General features: G+C 41.4%; 1 protein-coding gene across 8 annotated transcripts in view; it reads right to left on the reverse strand.

The window, feature by feature from the left end:
* Positions 1-21,496, reverse strand: part of HECW1 (HECT, C2 and WW domain containing E3 ubiquitin protein ligase 1) — a 264,423-nt gene that overhangs the window by 233,010 nt on the left and 9,917 nt on the right. Inside the window, exon 1 of one of the 8 annotated variants that reach the window (XM_084508694.1) lies at positions 16,140-16,223. The exons of the other annotated variants lie outside the window; for them this stretch is intronic. The gene's annotated coding sequence lies outside the window, so the exon portion shown is untranslated. Of the gene's footprint in view, positions 1-16,139; positions 16,224-21,496 lie in introns of those variants that run through there. 8 annotated transcript variants of the gene reach the window in all.

Raw genomic sequence — 21,496 nt, forward strand, 5'->3', positions numbered from 1 at the left:
CCTCTCAAGACGATGGCAAGGCTGCTGCATACACCTATTATATTTCCAGCCTTTCAGCTAATTAGGCGAACATATTCCAGGTGGTAACACATTATGACAGCTCACGTTTCCAGCCATTACCATCTGACAACTGGGCTTAAGGTACACCAAAATGACAGCGTGGGTCCTGAAGCAGCTTGCATTAGGCAAAGGATCCCCCAAAAACATGAGCAGTCACACCTAGGAGGAACTGAATCCTGTGCTCTGCAACTCCAGCAGTTACATTCTGCTAGGCAGGGAAGGAGAAGGGCAGAAATTCAGATTTAATAAAAGAAAAGAGAAAACTGTGGCACAGGCAGGCGGATATTAATGTCTGGTGCACAGGAACTGGGTGCTTAGTTCTGGCACTATCATAAACAGCATTTTGCAGCGTTTATTTTGCTCTGAAGAATGAAAGTTATCAGGTGCTTTGCTTAAGAAATAATTGGACATACAGATTATGGTTGAACAAATAGCACTGATGGAACAATCTTTCCTAAAGCTAAAAGGCAGTGGATGAAATTTCGATTCCAACACACTCAGATACTTCTCAGCGATAACCAAGAGAGGCATACGAGTGTCTAACAGCCATATTTGTTACACCTCCTAGGCTGAATGCTGCCTTCTTCTTGGCCTCCAGGTAGCAGCCATACATTTACACAGCTATCTTGTCTTTCGTGGATCTCTGCCAAACTCTTCTTGAGATGCATTTTTCCTACCTTCATATCAGCTCACAGATTCTCTTGGGGCAGAGAAGAGAGAAGTAGTCTGGGCACACTGCGCGTTATCACACTCAGAACGATAAGGCACGAGCCCAAATGTGGCTGCAAAGAGCTCTGTGGCAGATTGCTGCCAAACTGAAAGAGCAAGTTTTATAGAGATACTGCCCACAGTGTTATCAGTTACCAGACTGTGTGACATTCACACTTGTGTGAGAGTCAGGGACTCATACTCAAGGCATTTAGCTTGATTACTTAGTCAACTAGAGTGCCCTGTGACCAGATTTAAGGAGATTGCTGTCACCCTGCTTACTTGGTGTGGTTTTGTTCATGCCATTTATAAAGATTTGGGCAAATCTGGTGAACATATTAAATTTTCAGTTAGCGTTTTCTTTCTTCCAAAGAAATATCATGGAATAACTGAAATAGCAATTTTTGCAAAAACAGCAAATTATAGCTGTTTGAATTAGAGAGTGCAACAGCAATATCACATCATCACATTTCTGCCTGGCAGCCAGAAACTGCAGTGTCAGAGCAGATATGCTTCAGGATGGAAACTTCATTTTGGAGAAAAATTTGGTGATGAGGAACACTAAGGAGAAAAGATGAAAGAAGTATAAGGTGGAAAAATGCAACTATAATTGAATAAATAAAAAAGTCCATGAAGATTTATTAGGCAGTACAGACTTGAAGTTCCTGAGCCACAGAGTACTGCAAGCTGGGAGAGCACAGTGGACTAGTACAAGCCTTTGATATTTCCATCTTTCATTGACTAAACTACGCTGTTGGCTCATGAGAGATGGGAACTACATAAGGGGAAACTTTTACTCTAATCCACTATAGCTGCTCCCATGTTTTCATGAGCATCTTCATTATTATAGGCCATGCTGATCACTGTAACTATTACCAAATAGTTATAGTTACCATTATTATAATAGTTATTATTACCATTACTTTTGCCCAGATAAAAACACTGCATTCGGGAAAGTGTAACTCGTTGGCAAATTAGTACCCGGCTATATTAATAGGGACAAGGGCCGGGGAACAAATGGAGGGGATGTTTAAAAGACCTTTAAAAAGTTGCCTACATAACATACAGGCTGTGAAGCTGTTTCAGTCAAACGTGTTTGAGGTACTGGACCCTGCCATCCTATTGCCCCATCGCAGTCCTTTTGCCTGTTGCCACAAAAATGTGAGAGTCTTAGTTGATCAGGAGCACAGATATTTTTAAGGTAGGATAGATACGATGGGATAGAGGGAAGCTGGGGGCAAAAGTGATATGGAAGGAGCAGGGGGAGGGTTCGAAAATAGGGCATGGCAATCACGCTGGTATGACAGAGCTGGCAAAATAGCTGAAAGTTTATTCAAGTTGCATCCTCTGCCTCAATCAATACATGGTGCATCCTTGCCTCTTTAAATAGCACATTTTGCAAGTCGAGAGGAACTTCGCAGTTATTAAGAGCAGAATTCATAGCCTCCCCAGCACACCCTTCTGCCTGCTTTTCCTTACTCCGCTGTGACACTGTCCATCTGTACCACGCGCTGTTATGCTCGTCCATCCCCCTGCAGCAAATCTGTCTTCTTTCACGTCTTACAAGTCTTGTTGGCTTAAACGATTACAACTTTTACCTTCTGGTGTGGGCTGGGGATGGAGCTGCCAGAGCTGGGGTGAGGCTGGCACCACAGACAGGAGAAAGCCCACGTCTCCTCCCGTGTAACCCCTGGGGAGCAGGAGGGCAATGGCGACTCCTGGCCCAAAGCGCACGCTCTGAAGTACTCACCCTTGTAAAAAGTCTACTAGGCACGCTGCTGTCAGTCAGGATCAGACCTCATGTCACCGTAGCAAATGCATTTAAGAGCTACTGGTTATCAGCAGATGATTAACTCCATCTTTTGAGGGCACAAGGCAGTGTTTTCACCCCTCCCGGCTCCCTTCACCAGCTAGCGCCACAGCGAAAAGTTGCTGTGTGGGCACAGCCTTTTAATTAAAAGCCTTGTTATGCTCTGCACAATGCTTATTTTTAAAGCAGTGCATGAAATGAAAAAGGAATATCTCCCAGCACAATATACTCCTAGGAGCCTCTGATAATTAGGGCAGTCGCTTAATTTTCACATTTTGGTTTCTTCTGGGGTGTGTGCCAATTAGGAAGCTTCTGTGACGTTCGTGCCTCCCAAACTTTTTTTTTAATCCCCCTCTTAAAAATTAATGCAGCTAATGTACAGCTGCCTGCAAGCTCCACTTATGTTACAGTAAACATTAAATATTAAAGCGCCCGTATAGAAGCATTATGTAATCTACAGCCAAGTCACCGGCACTAAACTGTGCCTTTTTAACCCGCTTCTCCTGGCGCATTACACCGCCCATTCGATGCCCCGCTCAGACATGATACAGGTCTCCAACAGCATCCCAGTGGGAGCTCAGCCTGCAGAGCGAGGACATCTTCAGCTGAGCCCCTGGCACCAGCCCTGGGCACACAGCCTGACAGAAAGGCAGAAGCTCAGCTCTCTTGATGGGGAATGTAAGAGTGATGCTAGCTGCTAAAGCGAGCTTTCCCGTAAAAATGGAAAAGAAAAAAAAACAACACAGAAGTACCACCCCTCAGAATATCCCAGTTTGACACTTGCTTTCATCTCTAATTAGGGCAAAAATTCAAAATATCAGCATTTTCCACAGAATAAAGCCTTTAGAAAGCATTAGGTTCGGATATTAAATATTCCAGCATTTCCCAGCTGAACGTGTTAGTGTCTTGCACTAAATAGGTAAGTTGTAATTTAAACAGGCTTGACATTAAATTGAATTGGGTCTAAATTGGCCCCCAGGCCATGTACGATGCCGCAGAGCCTCCCAATAGCATCTCCTGACCTTATTCTTCCCCAAAGGACCGCTCTTCCTTGCCACGTTACCTCCATCACTTGGCTCAGTGTCCAGGGGAATGGGGTGGTCTTGTGGGAGGCAGCCCAGCCTGCAAGCATCACTCGCTGCAGGACAAAGGGGCAGCTCATCTCGCCCAAAGAGGTGGTGTTTTTTCTGCAAAATTAATTCCTGCATGCCTCCCTGGGCATGTATTTTAGCAGAACATACAAAAAGGATGAAGATTTCAGATGTGGCAAAAGCCATACAAACCTTGAGGAATTATTTAAATTGTTAATTACATCACAAAGTAAAAATGCCTGTTTCAGTCTCCATCCTCAGAGCATTGCCCCTTTGCTTCAGATTTCAAATTTCTACTTCTTCTCTATGTATTTACGATGAATATTAAGTCACCATTTTAATCTCCTGGTAGAAGAAATTAAGGCAGCCAGTATCTCCAGTTCATCACTCTTCCTTGTGGCTCTTAGCCAAATCCCACTTCCAAAAACTTTACTCCATGGCAGGCATAAGAACAGGGAGCGCCACAGAAAGGGGTGGTAGCCTTCTTTATGTCAGCAGTGGTTTCTCCTACTTACCATTCCTTCTGCAGACTTCAGTTATATGTTTTCTTTCTCTATTTATTGTGTCATGTTGATTCCACAACAACCTAGCCTAGTGTCTCAATCAAAATGTTGTACAGCACCAAAGGAAATGTCTCATAGTTGTCTTGGTGTATTACATCAATTCTGTAAGTTTTCTTAGCCAGGCTTAAAAATGCCATAAAAAAGGTAAAAAAAAAAAAAAAAAAAAAAAAAAAAAAAAAAAAAGACCAGTCTGATATGATTTGTTTTCCACAAGTCAATGCCCACACGGGCTAGCTTTCATTATGCTACCCCTCATTACAGCTGCAATAATCACATCCCACCGCACCCGATAATTAGGCTTGGCACAGGTAACAGGTAAGGGACAAATAACTACCTAGGCTGTACCCCTGGCTCTTCCTAAATACCTACAAAGCAGTCCCTTTCTCTACTCTTACAGGGCTCTAATGTATATTACAAACTGACATCGGTAGCCTACAGAATGCCTTGATAAGCTCTTTCAAAACTCTCAGATGCAAATCTCTGGATCTGCTGACTGCCAAAACCTAAATTTAGCGTTTCTATTTTCTCTCCCCCACCCAGCAACATATAAGCAATATTCCTAACACACACACACACACACACACAAGACACTAGACTCAGCGTAATGCTGAGGTCAAAGTGTTTTGATCTGGATAAAGCAAACTAAAGCAAATTATTTTGCTTTAATTGTGCAGGTCAGAAACCGTGACATATCCCCCCTCCAATACTGAAAACTCCTTGAGAAATATTTATATTTTATGGATACTGAATTTTCCACTGAAAAACACTCACAAATGAAAGTTGCAGATTATTTGTATTCCTAAAATAATCATTGCATGCAGATGACCTATGCAACCTTGTTGATCTTTTTCCCTTGCCTTCCTGTATTTTCTTACAGTTTAAACATAGGTGAGCTATAAGTGTTCTCTTGTCTGTTAGGAGATCATCTAGAACACTAGAACAACAATCTCTATGATGTCTTTTAGCCATTATAAATCTTTTTTTTTTTTTTTTTTTCCAGATATCTTCCCTTTCCCTGTGTGACCTTAACGTCATTCCTTTTTCATTTATCATCTGATACTTGCTTCTGGTGCCCTACAGAAAGGATTGTCACATTGCTCTGGCCATCTCCCAATACATACTAGTGAAAATTCTTTAGGATGGCCTTAGTTTTAGAGAAAAGCTCCCCTTGTGCATTCCTGTGGCTAAAAATAAAACTGCTGTCAAACACTAAAAGGTAGAATCAATACAAATTTTCCTTTCTACCTGCTCCTGCATTGCATAAAGCTTCGGATAACGCGAACAAAACAAAATGAGAGATGTATATTCTGGGCTGCTCCAAGGGAAAGTAGCTCAATCAAGAAGAGGGAAGGCAAGAATACAGTAAATGTTCCAAAAATGCCTCGCTACCAGGGTATCGAGAGCATATCAAAGGAGACAGAAAGTGCGTCTGAGATACACAGACAATAAATCTACTTTTAGGGGTTAATCTTAAACATGTTTTCCATGAAGAACACGGGGAAGAGTCCAGTGCTTACTTGAAGAGGACTGGAATGGGTGTCCCTGGCTTGCTGCACAGGACAAGAAATCAGAAGGTTTTTGAACTCCTCCTGGTCTACCAAAAAAAATCTGAGCTTATGGGACTGACCAAAAATTCTGTCTCTGAACCTGCCCAGAGCCTAACCCAGGGAAACAGAGTAGAGACAAGGTAGGTGAGGAAACCAACCCAGTACTTTAAGAGCATGAGCAGCCCTGTAACTCTTGCACAAAAGCTACAGCAAGGAACAGGGGCTGGAGTAGCCTCTACAATGCATCCAAAGTGTGCTCTCTTTCGGAGGACAGCAGAAAATCTGCATTAAGGGCTCCTCAGTCCTCTCCTGCCTCTCGTCTGGCCTACTTGCTCCTTCTTGTCCAGAGAGCTGTGCAAAATTCAACTGTCCCCATGACCGTATGTTCTGTCAGATACCCACAGTGACAGACAGCACTATAACAAGTTTTCTGGACTAGATGAGGACCAGATTTCCCTCTCCACCCATTAAAGCCTGATTTTTCACAGCAGTAAAATGGAAATAATTTGATTCCTAAAGAGAGAATATAAACACATTGTGTTCCTTGAGCTCCTCAGACAAAACCAGTAGGGACTACAAACAGCAGCCTTACCTATGCAGTTCTTTTACTGGTGGAAATGGGTTTTGAACAACTCACATTCCTGCAACACCCAAGTGAATTGCCTGCAGCATATACTTTTTAGACCAACTTTTCACTGCTCTGTGCTGCCAACCCTGTACCCACCGTGACAGACTGGACTTGGAAGAAGTATACCACCTGAATGTGCACTATTTCTCTGGTGAGTTTTGCAGCACCACCTATGCTGAAATCACATCACCAACAGTACCTGCAGAGGCTTGACAAAATTAGCTCGTGTCTTCACAGCCTGCAGTACAAGCAGTGACTGTACAGCATGCACAACTTTCATCACTAACTGGACCCCATCATTGTCACTTAAGCCATGCTGTTCTCTGATCCACCTCTTGACATTAATTTTTTTCCATAAGTTCAAGATCTTTTCTATACAAATATTACCAGTTGAAGATCTCATAATTCGTTATTAACAATTCCCTTATGGGTGTATTGGCAAAATTTGTGAAATAATAATGACAATCTTTATTTCAGAAGCCCTTAGAAAGGAGAAAAAGTAAATTCAACCTGTGTTGGGAACCAGCACCATTTGTGAATAAAGAAAAGGAAGTAAACTTTGAAGTTCAAGGGATCGCTTTTGTCTACACCAAGAAAAAAAAAAATAAAAAAAAGTAAAACCACATACTTCACTATATTATATTAAACACAAACTAGACTTGTGACAGCTTGACCAACCATCCATACAATTCAGTTTGGTTCCCATTTTTCAGTAGAGATCAAAGAAATTGGAAGGTTTATTATTGCCAACATCCGTGTTTAAGTTTTTACCAAGACTGAAGTTTCTTTCCCTTAATCTTTCTGAATATAATACAGACATTTTGGAAGATGAAGGAGATTAAAATACGCTGCCTAGAGACTCCATGAGAAATGCAAGATAAATAGGTTAGCTATTCCCTTTGGTGTACTACTCATGTTAGTTCAAAAACGGCAGGAAGGAGAAGCAGAAAAATAAAAATGTTAAAAAGTAATTTATAAAGTCCAGTGATAGCAAGAGAAGGAATGTAAAAGTAGATTACTCAATAACCAGCTATTTCTAATTGTGATTTGAATATTGCCAGAAAATAAAATAAAAAAAAACTGTATTGACTTATCACCAATAACTACATCTCTATCTTTAAACATGAAATCATGAAACAGCCTCCCGTTTCAAGAGGCCTGGAAACTGTCACTTTGTCAGATGCTAATTACTCCCTGGGGATAATTTATCTTCTCAATCAAGAATTCAGCCATGCTGCCCACCTATTGGGCAAGGACTCCAACAGCGCACCAAGCAGCTGTTCCTTGTGACTGCTCAGGCTGTAAGCCAGGCTCCAAGAGAGCACATCTGGGAGGTTTTCTTGGTACCTGACCACCTTCGTGTATTCTGATGCACATCCAGGCAACCTCCCCACAACACGTGCAAAATAATAGGGTCTCAGACCAGGGCTTACAAAGAAGCAAAGAATGAGCACCAGATGAGTCTCGTGACAGTAAAACTGACTGTCCTGAAGTCTGCACCTTCGAAGGAGGAGTACTCAGCTGCCACTGCAGCACTGGATTTTCTTCTGTACGTGTTGAACCTCCAAGCCTTATGCAGGAAAAAGCTACTCTGTCAGAACAGGGAAGACAAACCAGAGGCTTTTTATTGGTAATTCAAGACAAAGATGATGCTCCATTAGTGGTCCCCAAGCTACATTGCTCCGATGACTGGCATGTGGTGAAGGAGACCAACTTGAATTCATTGCCTAGTGGGCTTTTCTCTTAAACGTTTGAGAAGAATTCAAGAGGGCCCATGAGAAATTCTGAGACTTCGCAGTCATCCATTTCCAAGAGGTTTCAGAATCACTGCTAGAGATTATGAGCATACAAAGTATGATTACAGCCTAATGACTTTCATTCACAGGTTGAGGACAAACCCATTCAGCACGCCAGTGGAAATAAACCATTCCCTCCAAGGGACGGTCACATGTTGCTGCTGAGTAGGAATCCAGCAGCAGCAATACTAGCACCTACCAGAAATAAAAGCATGCTTTTAATCACCATTTCATCTTGCAAAGAAATCTCATCCCACTGTTGCTTCAGTCTGTTCTAAAAGTGACTCTAAATTGAATTTTAGCATATGCATAGTCCATGCTGTTGATAAATTTCCTGCCACGTCCCTTGCTGCATCCTATCCTTTTGACATTGCTCCTCTAGAGAGGCCAAAGACAGCTCAAGAGCAACATAGTCTGGGGGGCGGAAATTTTACACAGGGTCCTCTCTGACTTTGTTGTGCAACGGGAAATAAATTCCGCAGGTTTACTGATGTGGTACATGCCTCGCATACAGTACCTCACAACTCAGGACAAAAAACATTGCTAAGAGGCATGGAGCAAAAGAGAAAGCCATAACCAAAACAGCAAAGTGCGAGTCTAGAATAAAAATGCCTTCATAAATCACCTTGTTGAATTCTCCCGGAGTCAGAGGCAAAACACACTTGTAAAATATTAACTCCTCTCCCTGTTAAACTTACACTACAAAAGGTGTGTACAGTGGAATAATTTATTCTGTTTTGTTAATAAGAAAGCTTTCCAGTATAGCAGTAGACGATTCTTTTCTGTTAAATAACAGGAAATGGAGCACCACAGAAATACGTCTTCTGTGTGTCTATTGTAAGGTAGACAAGCCAGGCGGTTGCTCATTACTATTCTTCGTGCTGCTTCTGAAGAACAGATCTATGCTCTCACTTTTCATTGGCTTAATCAAGGATTCTCTATGATATGCAATTAATCTTTAATATGAAAGTGATTAGGGAGAAGACACAGAAAACAAAGCTGAACATCCTGACCACTGAAAAAACAGATTAAGGAATTACTCAAAACCCATTTTCTTCATATTGAATTTTTACATTTGCAAATCTCATGATACATGAAAGCTCAATGAAACAAGTTTATTTTTACAACCCATGGAACAGATTCACAGCTTTCATTCAGATGGGTATGTTGGTAGTTCTTCAGCAGCGAGCCCACATTGCAATTTTAACACTCTGAGGCAAAGCAGAAGAAAGCAAGGCATTACCATGGTTCACAGAAAGGTACTGGGAAAACATATGGAAATCATAATACTGGCAAACTATGCACATGAATCCTATCCTGGTCATAAACTTACAAAAGGACTGATACGAGTTAGTTTGCTCTGCCTTGCTACTCCTTGCCTGGCATTTAAGAAGCTCAGTAATTTATCACAGTTATTACTCCTCTTTTCTTTTTTTTTCTTTTTTTTTTTTTTTTTTTTTTTTCCCACTCAGAAACAGAAGCATAAATGCCTAGGCTGTTTATACAGTTAACATTTCTATTGGCAAGACTCATAATGTGGTGTTTGTGTGCTCCTTTGTATCACCTGAAACTTCAAGGCACTTAATTTTCAGAATGTGGAGGCCACCTAAGAACTAGCTTCTAAGAAGATTTTGGAAAAGCAAGATCAAAAACAAACAAACAAAAAATAATAAAAGGCTCTTCTGAAAACAACAATAATCAAGTAAAATGGAAAGGCAGGTAATAAATTCACTACATACTTCTTTGACCATTTCATCCAAAACTGTTCAATAGACCAATTCCACTGGGATCATTTCCATGAGTCCAAATTTCCCAGCAGTTTTCCAATTGAGAAGAAAATAACATTCATTGAGAAGAAAATAACATTAAGTGCACAACAACTCTTTTCCTTCTGAAGCACAGTATCTTTATGGGGCTTGATGAGATTGATGGCAATGCCCTCAGCCAGGAGCTGCAGCTCCAGAACCTACTTCTGCCTCTGACAGCTTCTCAGCCTAAAGTTGCCTTCCATCTTCCATTTGCCACACCAGTATCTACAGCAATACTAGCCTGGGTTATCCGTATTTCTTCTAATCAACAGGTATCTTTGATACTTACATGTTCCCTCCTATGTTTAACCCTGTATAGTCACCTTTATAACATAGCCTAATAAAATCCTTAAATAAAAATAAAACTAGGAAACAAAAATCCCTCCCATCTTCACAGCAAAACTCGTATACAAGATAGCATATTACAAAGTTGGATGGGAAGCACTTTGAAATCCTGAGAACAATGTTGGTAGCCTTGCATTTCTAAATCAGGGTCAACGTAGAATTCAAAAGCCATTTCAATATTTTTCTCATGTTTTTAAGCTACTGTCCAATGCAGCTGAGAAACCCTCTAGCAAAAGGCAAGTACCTTCCCATGACAGAAATGCAATCTCATGACTTTCTCCATGCTGTGCTTCTTTCAGAGACAGGGCAGAGGTGCTCAGCCCAGGTATCAGAGCAGACCACTGCAGACACTGATTTATCTTTGCCCACACGCCCAAACCCTCCCATTAGGAGCCCCCTGTGCTACCAGTTCCACCTTGCATTTTCACCTCAAGCTGCCAGCGACGGCCTGACATGCATGTGGGGCAGGAACAGCTGCCTCTCAGCTTCCTGACCAGACTGCATGCACTGCAAGGACAACGCGACAAGCCAAATTATTCTGCTCACTGCCTGCAATCCTGGCATTGTAAAAGCCTGGTGTATGGCTTGTATTCAGCAACTAACTGAAAGGCCCTCCACAGCTCCCATGTGCCTTCCCAATGCCATTATCCTGAAAGAGAAGTCAAGTCATTAACTGCTTCCCCAGGTATCAGCCCCACACAGATCCCTTACTTCGCAGTTTAGGAAAGCACCTCTAGATGAAATAAATAATTAAATACACTAGCCATGTGCTTAAACATTTTCCTGCATTCGGACCATCACCAAAGGTACCAGGCTTTAATATGCTGCTTATTATACCCATCTAGCTTAGATGCACTTATTATCCAGTTCTCCATGCCCACCGCCTCCTTCCAGGGACTGAACAGAGGCAGACCCCAGCTTTTTCACAACACCTAGAGGAACTTAATTACCTCCTCAACTTTGGCCCCACTGTCAAATTCAAATGGTCTGATCAATGGGGCCAAAAGCTACGGGGGGGGGAAGCATGGCAGGAGAGAGACAAAGAGACAACCAGAACAGAAGAATGTTGTTCCATAAGCCTCATTTCCTTAGGAAACCAGGCTAAAGAAGTATCTTGGGACAAAAGACTTGTGACAGCACATCACTTACCTACTAGTGTGCAGGAATGCAGCTGGGTAGCACAGTAATTATGGACTGGTGAATTTAGATTTTGAAATGGCGTGCTTACCCTGGAGCAAAAGCTTCACAAGAACAAATTGCAAGAAGTCATTATCTCACCCAACCTCTTTCCACGCTCCTCCCCTCCCCCTCTTTTTAATTTTAACCTTGGTAAGGGCTTGCTCCAACACTCGGGCTTCTCCTTTTGTTTGACACTGTAGTAAAGTTGTAGGGTTGTTTGTGAAATACATTGCCATGGAAACGAACGTGTGCTGCCATGGAGATGATGTCAAACCCAGCCTTGCATCTTCTCCGCAGCCTCAAGAAAGGAGCAAGATAAGCCGGGGAGGAGAAATTCTTCCTTGAAAACCAAATGTTTTGAAACGTTAGCAAATGCAACATGAGAAGTGACAAAAAATTGGGGTCACTACTAAACCATCAACATTCTCTGATAGTTCACATCGGGCTTTCCGAGGTGCCACTTTCTTAATGATGCTCTCCGAGCCAGGGTAGCAACATGTTTCAAAGTGATGAACAGCATATGTGAAAATCCCACAGACTCATTCTCATACTATCTAGATAACCCAAAAAAAAAAAAAAAAAAAAAAAAAAAAACACAAAACACAGCCCACCATTTTTTCCAAGCCAAATAATTTCAAAAAGCATAGAAAACAGGAAAAAAAAAAGAAAAAAGAAAAAAAAAGAAAAAAAAAAGACAATTAACTGCAATGACTTGCAAAAACTGCATAAAATGCATGTGTTTAATAAGATGACTGAATTAAAAATGATCCATGACATACATATACTGTCAGATTCAGGCCTTGACAAAGGAGATGACCAAGGAACTGAAGACCAATTCTAAAGAACATAACTAAAAAAATCATCTAGGCATCTTTTTCAAGTAAATGGTGGATACAGAACAATTTGCATTAATTTCCTGCACTCCAAAATCCTGGTATTTATTTTTTCTGCATTTTTTTTACATGAAAAGGAGCAGCTATAACTAAAAGTCACCACTAAATCACTTTTAGGACTTATGAGGTATCTTAAATCCTCCGAGTAGCCAAATCCTAAGCATTTTTGGTCCCTGAACAAAATCTGATAGACACACTCTGCTTAAGCCCATTCAAATTAATTTTAAGCAGAGTTTGTCTAATCGATTTGCATAGTCTTCTTGCTTCAAAATTAAAGACATTCTAAATCTTTGGCAGATCAGGGACAGAGTAAGTTTATTGGTTCATGAAACGAATCACTGAGAAAATACAAATGAATGTTTAAAGATCCATCCTGAATAGCAGTCCCTTCCTGAATTGATGCTAAACCTTGTCAAATGAAGCATCTATTATGATTTATGCAAGACGTATTGCATAAATCATAGTAGTAGCGGTTCTCCACATTTGATGCTTTGCACCCAGCACTAGCAATCTGCAGCCTTTATACCTCTCATGCACAAAGGTTGTTTTTATTTTATAAATGAATTTTTAAGTGAAGACTAAGACTAATGATTTAAAATTCAACCAGTTAATTTTCTGCAAAGGAAGTGGAAACAAACACTGAATGTATAAAGAAACATATTTTCTTGTTCAAGCTTCTAGACTTCAGAAAAAATGAGGAGCTGAACTCTTGAAAACAGTTACAGCAGTGAAAACTTTGCAGATCCATCAGTCCAAAGGCATTACCAGAGAAAAACAATGTAGATACAGCAAGACAGGTTTCAGACACTTGGATAACTTCACAGAGGCTGCCGAGACCTTCTGAAATCCTAAGAGGTCTGTGTTTTCTCAGATACAGAAGGTATTCCAAATGTGTTTTTCACAAACCTAGATCAACTCTTCTATACTTACAGTGGCAATGTGCATGCAGAAAAGCCTTCCTTCTGTCTGATAAATCAAATTGTGAGTAACATAATGTTATTTTCCAGATTCCAGCAACAAGCAAACTGGAAAAAGAAGTTAAGCTCCACTGTACAAAATAAGGAGGAAAGACCACTAGAAGCTTTCTGTAACCACACAGCAGTAAAATAACTTTCAGTAAATAAACTGTACTTCAGACAGGAATAACTTTCAGCAATAAAGTATACTTCAGAGGAGAAAAAAAAAAAAAAAAGAATTCATAGATTAAATCAGCTCGCAACTTTTTTTTTTTTTTTTCAAAAACAACAACAAACAACATATCTTAAAAATGGGTTAGTATCTTTCAGTGCTCCCGCTCTGTCTGAAAACAGATCTAACATCTAGTGCCAGGGGACAAGCTGAAACCTTGCAAAGCACCCCTACTAAGATGACCTGATTTGCTGCCTTGCTGGTCTTCTAATTGTGTTGTTTTCTCACACCTGTTTATCAAGACAGCGTAGATATCTAAAAAACAGTCTTTTAGGCTTCTCATCTGAAAAGAACTTTCTCTTCACACAGATGGGGAAAAAGCAGATCATAAAACTACAGTAATTTCATTTTAACCACATCGTGAGTAAAATAAAGTTTATACTATATGTTGGATTACACCTTCTTCCCCTTCTCATTCATTGGCTACAAATCCATGCAGCATCAGAGGAAGAAACAGATTCTGTCCATCTGTAGTAACAGTGTTTCTTCTCCTTAGGTACAACCTAAATAAAGTACTCCATGCTCTCTTTCTAGGTCGTACTGTCACAAAGACCACACGACTGGCTGACATGCAGTACACCAGGCCAGTTCCTTAACTTTGTGGATCCTGCAGTAGTCCCCAGCGAAGAAAAAAATCACTGGGTTTTAGTTGTTTTCCCTTTTTTCCCTGATGTTAAATTTGTACGATCTTGTTGATATAGACTTCAGGGGTGCTCAAGATTTACCAGCGACTTCTCTATATCATGAAGGTAAACGCTGAGCCTGGCCAAGAGACAGCAAAGTCTAGACAAAGAGGAATAAGCAGAACCTGGACTACACCCTCTCTGGCAGGCATTTACTCTGACGAGAGATCCCAAGAGCTCTTACAGTGGGCCATATCCAAAAAGAACATCAAGAGATTGGGGACGGGAAGTAACAAGAAATAGATTCATCAAGAACAAATCACCTCAAACCAATTTAATTTCCTTCCCCAGCAAAGTAACAGTTTTTGTGGCTAAGGAAAAAGCACAAATACATTATACCTTGACTCCAAATAAGATTTTTGATATAGTCCCACTCAATATTCTCATAAGGAAGTTTGGAAAATATGATCTGGGTGAAGTTAACTCAGGCTGGATGGAAAGCTCGGTGAGCTGTACCCAGACAGCAGCGACTGCACGTTCTGCATGAGCCTGGAGCATGCACCCAGGCTGAGTTCTGTAGGCTAGTTCTGCCCCGTGGTTTCTTTAACTGGATGGCAGAAAACAGTAGCCTTAAAGTCTGCAGACAAAATGGACACAAGGAAGACTGCAAATACATTGGAGGACAGGATTAAAATCCAATAATACCACAGCAAGCTGGATTTTTTTTTTTTTTTTTGAAAAAAATAGGAGAAAAATGCCAATCTGTACACGTAAGGTGGAAATAACTGCATAAATACAACAAGGAGAACTTCTGGCAAGGTAGGAGTCCTCTGGGAGAGGATCCCCTGGTAAGAGCAGCTGATAAACTGAACACAGGTCAATGTCAAGCTATTGAGCAAGGGACAAATGAGGAGACTGAAAGAGACAAACAGGGCTGTGCCCTGTGCAATGTGAAGTTATCCTTCCACTCTGCTGAGCATTAGCAAAGCTTCAGCTGCAGTACTACATCTCCTGGACACTGCATTCAAAGAAACTAGGACTGGTTAGCAGAAAAAGAAGTTAAAAAAAAAAAAAAAAGACTGGAGAAGAAGTGGAAGAAGTGGTGTAAGTGACACAGTTTAGTGTTTAGAAGGCTACTGCAAAGAAGAAAACATTTTCTCTTCATGCCCACCATAAATAGGATGAGAAGCAATGAGATCGATTACACAGCAAGAGCCAATGTCAGACATTATGAAAAACTTCCTAACAATGAGAGAGAAGCAGAGGCAAACGCTTGGATGGGAGTCTGTGGAGTCTCCATCCTGAGTGACATTTGAGAGCAGCTACACGAGCTCCTGGTAAGCGCTGCAGGTATCGCTGTCCCTGCCTCTACAGGTCACTTCCAGCTCTGTTTCTACACTCCCCCAGAACAGATGCATCGAGCAGTCATTTGTGCTCTCTGAAACTTACTCCCTCACAGCAAGGACTCATCAGTCCACTTTTCAAAAAAAGATGGTCAACAGAAGGGCACAATAGCATTGACCAGAGGAAAAAAAAAATATGGAAAAAAAAGTAAATGATTCTTACTTATTGGAATGCTTTAAAACCAGAGAAGATGAAGTAGGGCTGTAAAATCAAATCACAGTTACTTTCACTAAAAACAGCAGAAGAGGTACTGTAACTGTGAGCAAATTTTTCCTTGCTCTTTCATAGGGGAGGGCTGGGAAATGATCACTACTCCATTTTATCTAGTAGCCACTTTAAATATCACTTCTAGCTGAAAGATAAACAAACAAAAGCCAAGCAAAATGACTGCTAGTGATCAGAACCTGCTTTCTCACAATTGAGGAATTACACATGGCAACAAAGTAATTGCATGTGGAGGTGTTTTTCCAGCTGGCATTTTCTATTATTTGCATACCTTTAAGTAAGAAGATTTGCAGAAGATGGTGGGACACAACAAGATATGACTGATGCTGTAATTTCTTGTCAAATTTTCTTTCTATTTTCATCTGCAATAAAAGACAAATGGGACAATGACAGGTACCCTCTTTATCATGTGAGAAGGAGGAGAAAAATCACGTACACAAGTTGGCCATTAGTTTAATGCAAAAGAGATTATGGAAGCAGTAGTCACTCAGCAAAGGGATAAATAATGCTCTTGCTAGCCATTACACTAATGGTGAGCACGAGGGAATGCCTGTGTAATTGCTGAGACAGACCCAGACAGCGCACAGGGCACAAGAGAAACTGCCCAGCTCTTGCACAGCAGTGACTGCTGACTGACGAAATCACACATTATTACAGGCATTGCACCCAGCCTTGCAGCCTTTATCTGTTGAATGTCATCCCCTGGTTTGCTAAAGAGCCCGTGAGTCAAATTAATTTCAAAAGCACTGCCTGGGTGAGTAAAGGGTCAGGTGTTAAGTTCACTAAACCCCTTCTCCCTCCTCGGTTCATGTGCTTTTTCCACGGAGTTTTCCCATTGAATCCTCAGCTGGGATTTATGAAGCAATCCTCACCTTCAGAGCACAGAGTGAGCCTGGATGCGCTCTCCCCTGGCTCCCAGCTCTGAGCTCTATACCTGGTGACAGCGAGAGAAGCCACATGGCTGTGCCAGCCTGATCCCAAGGACCCCGTGAGCCATCTCACGGGCCAGGTGCTCTCCCTGCAGTACTGAAGTTAAAGAGGTGACCTTCATCAATCAGGTAATTAAACAGCGCTTTGAGCTACTCCATGGAGCATTGTATCTTGCGGGCTGGGTACACCGTGCGACCTCTCAGTGATGGGCAGACACTGCTAACAAATTTCTCCCTCGTCTACTGGCTTTTTGGCAGTCCACAATGGGTCAGTCTTAATGCAATTTCATTTTCTTAATTAAATCCTCCCTGAGGTATCATCGCGGGGGATTATTTCCCTTTGTTTCCTTTATTTAATATTTCAGAGCAGACACAGTCTCACCCTGCCTTCACGGGTTAGAAAGTTTCTCTCTTGATTAACCCTCAGAGACGATGAGAGGATTTTTCTTTTTAAGCCAGTAACATTCAGGCTTGTTCACTAAACAACATAAAGAAATCCATATAACAAGGAAAAGGGAAAAAGAGAAACACGACAAAGAAATTAAAAAATTAAAAATCAATAAAAAGAAACGGCTGTTTCTTGCCATCTCAGACTACACAAAAGGGAGAAAGCCCCCAAATCTAATTGCTTTCCAGTGGGAACAGCACTTGAGTGCTCTGAGGTTTCCTGCATCGTGGAAGATTTACGTATCATATCACCTACTAATAAGGCAAAGTAAAAAATGTCATAAACACCAGAAACAGTTGTCTAGCAAATGTCTAATATCAGACACAATTTTGTGAAATGAGAGGTAGGATAGCACTGAGCTGCAGAAATCATCCAGTAAGCATCTGTACACCAAAAACCTGATAACCTTATACAGACAAGGTAAATACAGAACAATAGATTACTGATATCACTGGAACAGCCATTTGGAAGTAGCAAATACTTGGGAGGGATCTGAAGGAAAAAAGTAATAAACTGCTGAGCCTCTTACCACTGGACTCAATGAGTAGAAAAAGTAGTATGAAAAGAGTTGCTATACCAATGGCAGAAAGAGTGCTTCAGTCATGTTAATTATCAAGCAAAAGACGGGACAGGAGGCATGAGAACATGTATCTAAGGATCAGCATAATTCAGCATATCCATGTAGATAAAAGCAAAAGAAATAGATTTCTTTTGAAGAAAAAAAAAAAAAAAAAAAAAAAAAAAAAAGGAGATAAAGGTACTCATAGCAAAATTTTACATTGTAAAAAGCTGATGAGGTAAAGATTACATAGGAAAGGACGAAAATAAGTTACAAGCAATATTCTTGGCAATAAAGATCAACAGAAAAATACACTTTCAAATAAAAGAGCTGAATTTGGTCTGGCAAAGTCAAAGACTGTAAGTCCAAGACCTAAAGATGGTGGGCAGGAGGGGGAAAAAAAAAAAAAAAAAAAAAAGAGGAAGGAGAGGAAAAGTTGACATAATCTGAGCTGGATCGGAGCTGGATGCAGATCAGGTAGCAGTGAGACCACACAGGCAGCACAGAGCTAGATGCAAAATCACACCTTAGGGGTTGGAGTCAGAAGTAAGAGAATGAGTTTAGGGAGTTAACGCAAAAGGATTACCTGAAAAACACAAAGTGCATAGTACAAAGGTAACAAATGGAAGAGGAAAGTTATGGAGGTACCAAAGATGAAGGCTTAAGAGAAGATTCACGATAAAAGAGTAGATAGGTCCAAAGAAAAGTGGGGGGGGGGGATTCTTGGAGTAGGTCTCTATCAAAGGGTACTAAATACAAAAACATCAAGTTAAGAAAGTTTCTGAACTGAAAATGGTTGGCATGGAGGGTAAGGAAATAATAGAGATAAGTGATTTTCTCATGGCAGGCAAAAATGTTTGCTATGGTTCCTAAATGTTCTCCTTTAGTCACAAGAGAGAGAATCTTGGGCTGACCTTTTGTTTGAACCACTACAACCATTCATTCATACACTGGGTTACACAATTTTCTTGTTGTCTTCTTAATTTTAACATAATCTCTGCCAAAACTCCATCTCAGTTGCTTTGGTTACTTGGTAAGTCTAAACCAAAGGTTTCATCCCTCAGGCCTTCAGATCAGTTCACAGTCCATACACTGTCACAAACACTTTAAGCCACCATAAACTGACAAGAAATACATTGCCTTCCATTCCTTCCTTCCACCCTATGCTGTCTGCTTGCATTGCCACAGGTATTCTTCAAACAGCCAAATAAACCTCACCCGGGCTTAACTGCATGGCATAAAATAGTAGGTAACTTCTAACCTGGGTCATTTCCCTGATGCAGCCCTTCACATAGCTGCATAAACGCATGTCCTGACACAAGGAAATAAGTAATGTGTGGGATGGAATGGTTGGAAAAGCAGCAGGGTGTACTGGGATTATTTAACCTGGAGATGAGAAGGCTCAGGGGGAATCTCATCAGTGTAAATAGCTGATTAGAGGGAGGGAGGGAGATGGAGCCAGGTTCTTCTCAATGGCACCCAGCAGCTGGACAGAAGGCAATGAGCACAAACTGAAATAGAGAAAGTGCCATTGAAAGGTAAGAAAAAACTTCAGGCCCTGAAGAAGAGAGGTTATGGAAATGTCCCATTGTGTCTGCCATTCAGTTACCGGGAAGGGGACATCCGTGCTAGAAAAGCATTTAAATTCTTAAGGGATAGGGTCTACAAACTGAAAATGGTTAACCACTCCTGGCACAGCATAACAAAGATCTCTGAAAAATTCCTGTCTTTATGGAGAGCAAAACACTTGAGGAAAATAACTTTTCAAAATGTTATTATTTTTCATACATGATACTTGGCTATCTACTCTCAGAATATAAAAACATTAACAAGAGTAATAAATTTCCTGTATCCCACTTTTGCTTTGTCCACTGGCAGATAAAAAGCTGGACGCCTCCAAGTTTTGCCCAGAGGACAGAGCACTTTTAGGGGAGCCCACATGGCTCCCTGGAGCTGGAAACAAGTGACACAGCAGGGACCTCTGGCCATCATCTGACAGAAGGGCACAGGGCAGGGCCAGGGGAAGGCTGAAGGATCTCTTTATATGCAGGATGCAAGGCAAATGCTAGTAAATAAGCACCAGAAATCAGTGAGCTAAACAGAATGAGAAACATTCTCAGGATAATAGAAGAAAAATCATTAACCTTCCCTTTCTTCATCTTAATGAGAGGATGATGAAGCTACTACGCTGTTGCTGCACGGTGTGGTCTGAACAAGGAACCGCTCAGCTGCTGAACAACTGCACTGGTGAGTGCCCTCACCGAGAGAAATGCATTTTCCACCTTGGCATTTCAGCAGACTAAGCAGCCAGAGGACAGGCTTCCAACTCATTTAAGCAACCCACAGGGCAAGGCCTGAAAAAGGTCTCTGCAGGAACAAGACAAATCACCACAAAAGGAGAGAGAGAAGTTCCTGAAACGGTAGGGCTTTAACTGAAGCCATCATTTTTTCTATTCATTGCACTGACGCCTGGTCTGACTGCCACAGGAGAAGTGAAGCCAAAATGGGACACTTTTTTCCTTCAGACCACTTTTGAACAACCTGCAAAGTTCAAGCCTGTCTGCAACCAAAAATAAGGTCGCATCACAACTGAAAACAGACAGACCCAGACAGTAGCACTGTGCTTAAATTGCCCCAGATTACATTTGAAGCCCAAACATTTTATAGGCTTGCTACTGGGAGAACAGACACATTAGCCTCCAGTGGCTATAAAAAAAGGTGTGTGTGTGAGGTGCAGGGAAGTAGGGATAAACAAGAGGAAAAAACTGCTCCCAGCATTGTCAGGAGGGAAAAAAGTAAGGAGAATCCTGCTAAAATAACACTGGTATCTAAACTGGAAAATAAATAAATAAATAAATAAAAATAAGGAGTGGGGACCCTGTTTCAAGGTGGTTTTAATCCAAAAAGTGAACACGTGTGTGTGTGGGGGGGTATTTCCTCACTAACATGCTTATGGCTTATGTTTTCCATCACACGAGCATTACAAAACTGCTAGCTGAAAAATCTGTGTGGTCTCTGTCCCACATAAATACCCAGTGAATTTTTGCCTGGTTATTTCAAGGCCTCGTGGGCCAAAATCAAGGTTTAAATGAACTCGGCGTAACCACAAGATCGACCCCAGGCTTCTGTGAAGCAACCCTAGCAGTACAACACCGTAACGATGATGTGCACCGGAGACAACAGCTAGATTTCACGAGGCGGCTGCCTGAAGCAGAGTAGGTCAAGTCTCATTTTCTGCACTGTGGGAAAGCGAAATGGTTTGAAGTTTTCCTTAAAGCTGAAGCATAACAACAGCGAGCACCTTGCCACACCTCCATCTCTGATCCCTCCCAACTGGATCTGATCATTGAACACGGCTGCAGGGCTCCAGGCCCTCTGAATGGCTGCAAGCCACAGCGCAAACACATTCTCATGAGGCACATTTTGATTCTGTTTAAAACAGCATTTTTTGACAGAAAACTGTTCCACTGGCAAATTTTCATGCAGCACTACTTAATATGCCTCCCCTCCTCCCACATGGGCATGCACCAGAACTGCTTCAAGATAACTGTGCTCCGCGTGCGCAGGTCATTGGACTGCTCCTACCAGGTTTCCAGGCTTGTCCTTGCCAAGAGTGAAAGAACCCAATGAAAGCATCACCAAAACTGGAGTGATCCAACACATAAATGACGCATGCACTCCAAAAAAACAGA

Source organism: Aythya ferina, assembly GCF_964211825.1.
Source record: "Aythya ferina genome assembly, chromosome: 2".
NCBI classification, from domain to species: domain Eukaryota; kingdom Metazoa; phylum Chordata; class Aves; order Anseriformes; family Anatidae; genus Aythya; species Aythya ferina.